Source organism: Mus pahari, chromosome 22 (genome assembly GCF_900095145.1).
Source record: "Mus pahari chromosome 22, PAHARI_EIJ_v1.1, whole genome shotgun sequence".
Lineage (NCBI taxonomy): Eukaryota > Metazoa > Chordata > Mammalia > Rodentia > Muridae > Mus > Mus pahari.
In genome coordinates this window covers 1724015-1730310 of record NC_034611.1, presented here as the reverse complement: position 1 = coordinate 1730310, position 6296 = coordinate 1724015, and positions in this window count along the sequence as shown.

Here is a 6296-nt window from a genome sequence, read left to right as displayed (position 1 = left end):
CCACTGCCTGTATTAGTGTGGTTGTCTCTGTTACTCCACTGCCTGTATTAGTGTGGGTGTCTCTGTTACCCCTTGACTGTATTAGTGTGGGTGTCTCTGTTCAGGGATCTCACCTTCTGGAAGGAGCCAGGCTCATTGCTGCTCTTTATAATGCATTTGGACTTCTCTTTGGGAATGACAACCACGCCCTGAGGCAGTGTAAGACTGAATTTACCACCTGCTGCTTGGTTGCAATTATGGGTTTAAATAAGCTCTTGAAGTAATGTTCTACCCATGTTGGGTAAGACAGCTATTTTCAAGTTATTTAGGTCTTTTCCCACTGAGGCTAGGCTATACAAAGCCATCCTAGAGAAATCTGTTAATTTAATAGTCTGTTTCATCAGCCTTAAAGCCAACAAGAATCCTCATTACATTTAATTTTGTTCTCATGTGTTGGAGTCTCATCTGTTTCTATTTTTGTTTGGTTTGGCCCTTATAAAGTGGTCCATCTCCAAGTTCAATAAACCTAATTTGGTTAACTTTTTGTCTTTCATTTCCATATCCCATCCTAGTTTCCTATTCTGGGATCACTTGAGCTGTCCACCTGTCTTCCCCAAGGTTATTTCCAGTTTGGAAGGGACAGTGTTGAGGCAAGGTGAGGACTGCAGAGCCCCGAGAGCTGTTCTCCTCACCTGGCACCACATTAGTAGTGCCTTCCTTGTGTGCATTTGTGCGGCTCTGTTGTACTTCCTCAACATGGACTGGCTTCCACTGAAGCCTCCATACTTGCTTTGATCATGGCGGCCATTGCAAGGCTGTTGCTCTGGCTGCCTGATCATCTGGCCCCAGGCCCCACCCAACCCCCATTCCCCTAGTTTTCACCTTGAAAGTAATGCTGACTCTAGTGGTCTCTTTAGAAAAAGAGCTGGCTCATGTGAGTGCCCAGGGCCACAGGGCTCAAGGCTGACCCCTGAGGAGTCCCACTTCTGTCCCTAGCCAGCACTGGCCCTGTCTTTTCCTATTTTTCACCAGTTGAATGATAATCATATTGAGTAGGACTCAGAAATCCGATGTTTCAAAGCTGACAAAGATAAATTCCAACTATTGTCACCCTCTTGATCTACAGGGTCTGCTGCTCTCTCTCATCATATAAGCTTAGCATGACATGATTGAACTCCATAAAGCCAGGCTGTGTGTGTGTGTGTGTGTGTGTGTGTGTGTATAAGTAAGTATCCTGTTTGTGTGTGTGTGTGTATAAGTATCCTGTTTGTGTGTGTGTGTGTGTGTGTGTATAAGTATCCTGTTTCTGTGTTTGTGTGTGTGTATAAGTATCCTGTTTCTGTGTGTGTGTGTGTGTAAGTATCCTGTTTCTTTGTAAGGCTATATATACCTTTCTAGTTTTTCCCAAGTTGAAAGAAGTGGCGTGCCTTTTTCAAATTGTTTTCCAGCTAGCAGAAATTGTTCTAAATTGATGCTGGCCTGTGGCAGGGTCTGAGGAAGCAGGTAGGTCCTTTCTGTGCCAGAGGCATTGCCTGCACTGCACCTGCTTACGGAGATGAGTGAGGAAAACCAAAGCTGTAAGGGCCAGAAGTGGTCAGGACTTGGGGCCGGGAGTACAGAGGCCACGTGTGTCCACAGAACAGATCCACCAGCCATCTGCACATGGTTTGCAGTTAATTTCAGTGCCGCTACCTTTGTTTACACACCATGCATGAAGCCTCAGACTTTAGTGAGGTCTTAGCAAGATGGGGAGGGGGGATGTGGCAGCCGACATAGGGTTGGCTGCTATCCCAGGGAAGTCCCAGAACTTAAATTATATTCATTGTGGCTAAAGCAGAACATAGGGGGGGAAAAGGCCCCTACTCTCTAAGGAGATTCTATCTTGAGAATAGTCAGCAATCTGGATGAGAACAAACTCCTTTTGATATAGGAAGAAAGCAAAATAATCGAACTAATGGAATCCACCAGAATTCTGTGGATTCCTGAGACACCGGAAGCCAGAAGCTACTGGGCAGCTGCTTCTAATAGCCAGGATGATGGCTGCCCACTCTAAGGCAGGGAGCAGTGAAGACAGAGCTCTTGGGCTGAACTACATAAGATTTAACTTGCCAGTTCTCAGGACTGAAGAGCAGCATGCTACCCACGAGGAATCAGCACATCTTCAGTGGAAAAAGCAGGCTCCACACAGCTTTAGCAGAGTCACATTAGGGTAGGCCAGACAATGTAGGCCTTTAACTTCAGCTACATAGAGGAGAGGCTGAGGCAGGAGGAGCAAAAACATTGACGACCACCTGGGCTACAGAGCAAGTACAGAGCCGCTCTGTGCAGCTTAGTAAGATTGTGTCTCCACAGAAAATGGTTGAGACCATGGCTCCTTGGTAGAGCTGCCTTAGCATGTACACAGCTTTGGGTTCAGACCCCAGTACTGGGAGGAGTGAGGGACAGTGTGATCTTCACTGGCCTGTAGCTGGGCATGGAGAAGGAGTTTGACACCGTGATTATAGACTCAGAAGCTGTGAAATAGTCAGACCCAGGTAGGAGAAGGGCAAGACAGATCCAAGGGTGGCAATAAGAGAATAAGAAGAGACTCAGAGACTCAGCTTGGACACAGCTGAGGGAGCCTCAGCAGGTCATAAAAGCTGACAGATTGTCATTCAGAAGAATTTCCTCTCCCAAGGTGAAACCCAACTGGAAACAATGCCACCCTGCCTGAACCCTAGCCAGAGTCACCCTGCAGAAACTTTAGTTTGTCCTAAGAAAAAGACTGTGTGGCCAGCCCTGAAGTGGGCCGGCCCACAAGGTGAAGAGCGGTGTTAACAGATAGCATATGGTGTGTTTAATCTTCCACGAAGGTTTCTAGAAACTGAATCCATTGCTAAAACAGCAAAGGGCATTTTCTTGCTAAGTGAAACCTGGAAGCTGTTGTTCTCTGGCAGTTCTGCTTGCTTGGCCTCAGAAGCAAAAACTGCTTAATTGTGCAGGCAATGTTTCATGATAACCCTGGGGGAAAACAAAATACAGTTCAGGAGTCACCAAATGGAAACATGGTACCTAAAATACATTCTCTTTGTGTGACAAAACATGAAATGGGACCAGCTTCTATCAATCTGTTCACAGCAATGAGTTCCTATCTGATCCTTGAAGCATTAAACTCATCAGAGGCCAAGAGCTGCTGAAGCCAGGGCCCAAGATCAAGATGATGTGCCTGCCCCCAGAGAACGCTGAGGCAGTCTGCAGCCTCAGTTCAGCTCCTACCTACTCTCAACTCTTCCTGGGTTTACAGTTATTTAGGGATGGCAAACATTTCATGGCTTGTCTCTCTGAAGATGCTGAAAGACACATGACCCCTCCTTCCAGAAAGGCTTTCTTCCCAGGTCTTTTCTCGTTTACCTTGCTCTGTTTCCTTGGAGAGCTTAACGTAAAGCCTTCCTTCCAGGAAGGAGCACCTAACAACCTTTTTAGCTGTGGCTGTTGAAATCTTTGTCACCATGAGCCAAAAGCTAGAGTCTTGATTAGCAAGAAAAACAAAGCATTGTCAACCCAGATTCGAAGCCTGAGGTTTTGCTGTCAAGGTGATTGAAACCATGCTGCCAGGAAGACGCATGTGTCTAGCAACCAAGAAAAATGGCCCAGTCCCTGGCTCATGCATCCTGGGTGGTCCACCTAGGCTCCACCACAGGCCTCCCATCCCCCTAGGGAAGAGCTCCTTCATCCCAGCACCCCACCTCCCCACTAAGAGCCTCTTTAGCCCATTCATCTCATCCAGGACCTGAGTGGTCCAGATGGCTACCGAGCGGGTGGTCGTCCTGGCCCAGCATGGGCAAGTTACACGTGTCAGCTGCGCAGCATCCTGAAGAGTTGCTGTGCAGAGCCAAACTGAAATGTGTCCTCTGAAAAGAGACAGTGGCGTTCTAGGAATTCCCATACAAGGAACTAGGGCATCTTCAGGTGAAACCAAGATGAGTGGCGCTGAATTCAGTCATTGGTGTCCTTACCAAAAGGAACTTGGAAGGTGAGGGGTGTGATCCAATGGTGCTTGCCTGGTACATACAAAAGCCATGGGTACTGTTCCTATCCCAGCATCAAACAGGACACGGCACACACCTACAATCTCCAGTGGAGTCAGGAGGATCGGAAATTCAAGACCAACCTCTACTACATAGTGAGTTCAAGGCCAACCTGGAGTGGTAGGGAGGTGTAGGGAGAAGTGACACAGAGGCAGAGACAGTGACACTTTTTTACACCAAGTACTGGGGGCCAGGGGAAGGGTGTGTAGGACCCTTAGCATAAAGAGCCAACCCCACTGAAACTTTGATTCCGGGCAGCCAGCTTCCACACTTGTAAGGGGTAGATTTCTGTTACTTCAATTTTACAGTTCTGGGAATGGAACTCAGGACATCCCATGTGGAGACATGTACCTATTACTGAGCTAATCCTCAGTCTGACTCCTCTCTTACTAAACCACTCAGATTGAAATACTCCTATTGCAGATTCAATAACCTTAGCATCTGCTGTCAGTTTGAACTCATATCCTGCTTTGCTTGTCCCTGACCAAATGATCTGGGCCTTTGTCTTAACATTCTTCTGCCTCAGTTCCTTCTGGAACTTGCTAAATAGTCAAGGCTGGTCCCACCTGGTCCTCAGACCTCCACCACCAAAGTGGTAGGATGATAAACTTTCATCTTCAGAGCAAGAGATTTTGAACAGCTGGGCGGAGTGGGGCCACTGAGGAGGTAAAGGCAGGAGGGTCTCTGTGAATTTGAGGCCAGCCCAGTTTGTATAGCAAGTTCTAAGACTTGACTGTCTACCTGGAGAGAGAGTGTATCAAATCAATCAATCAGTCAATAAAATAAAGATGCTCTATCCAGGCTTTTGTAATGGAGGTTTGTTGAATCAAATCATTGGCCACTGCAGATAGAATCTCTCCGCCAGAGTAGCATGGTGGTTAAAATTCCCTTCACCCCTAAGAGAAACCATCAAACTGTAAGAACCTAATCTCCATTAGCAGAAACTCAGATATGATTGAAAGAGGCACCTTATGCATAAGAAGACAAGCTCTTGCCACATCAGAAACTCTTGACTTCTAGGATCTCTTTGTTAGGAGCTGAAGACAAAGACCACATATATTTGGGGTGACATTTAATTTTGTATGTGTATGTACATACACAACATGGTTCACAAATCCAAATTGTTTTATTATACTCTGGATATTGTGCTGGAATCAATTGCTGTAAGTAAGGGTGTGGCCTCACTTATTTATCTCAGGGGCTTGGCCCTAGCACTGCATAGAGTCAAAGACACAGAAGATATTCCATAAAGGTTAGCCTGGGCTCCTCTATGGGATTCAGATGCCTAGAGTCCATGATCTAGAAATCAGATTGTGTAAACATCTGCCTTAAAGGGACTTCCTGCATCTTCTGCTTATGAACCCATGTGTTTTCTCCTGCTCTGTTGCTTCCAAAGAGCTGCTAGAAGAAACTAGGCCTTGGCCCTTACGTCTATCCTGGACACAGAGTTACAGAAAGTCAGAGAAGCTGTCGAAGCCTTTCCAAGGTCAGTCAGACTCAGATCAAACAGGGAGAGTCTCCCCAAGCCCTCATGATACCTGGCATTTCAGAGAATAAAACCGAAATTAGGCAGGGTTTTAAAGAGGCAGGCAGAGAGGAACTGATCAGCCCCACTCTCCGCAGGAAGGGACAATGAGAAGCTTATCTCTGTCAGGAAGACAGAATGGAAGCCAGTGTTGTCTGCAGCACACTGCTGCATTTCCTCCTTGCTCTCCAAGCCTTCAGTGCAGGCTGGGCACTGTCAGGTTTTCTGAGACAGAAGGCAGGATGCTGAGGGTTTTGGGAAAGCCTCCAGCTTTCCTCCTGAGGACTCAAGCCCAAGTCACTGCCCTCACATTCCTGGAGGCCTAAGAACCAGGAAACGCACAATGTGGCCAGGGAGTGAAGACATGAATGTGGCTGTCCTAGGAGCTGGAGGAGGAAAAGCTGCAACCCTGGGGAGATTCCCTAACCACAGTGCCTCCAGCTGCTCAACTTCCTGTCCTTGGTGCCTGGATTGTGTCTCCGGAGACCTTCCCCTGGCCAGCTGAAAACCCAGGAATCATGTTCCTTACCTGCAGCACATAAAGCAGGAGAGCAGGGACTGCAAAGCCCTAGAACAGAACTTGGGGAACAAGTTTCTTTCAAGCCTCAGAGGGTTTATTTCAGTAAGCCACAGAGGAAAAAAAGTTTGTTTGATTGAGGCCTTTCTCTCTATCCTCCACAAGGGAATGTCAGTTTGAAATGACTTATCTTAGAAAGGAAGAGGTA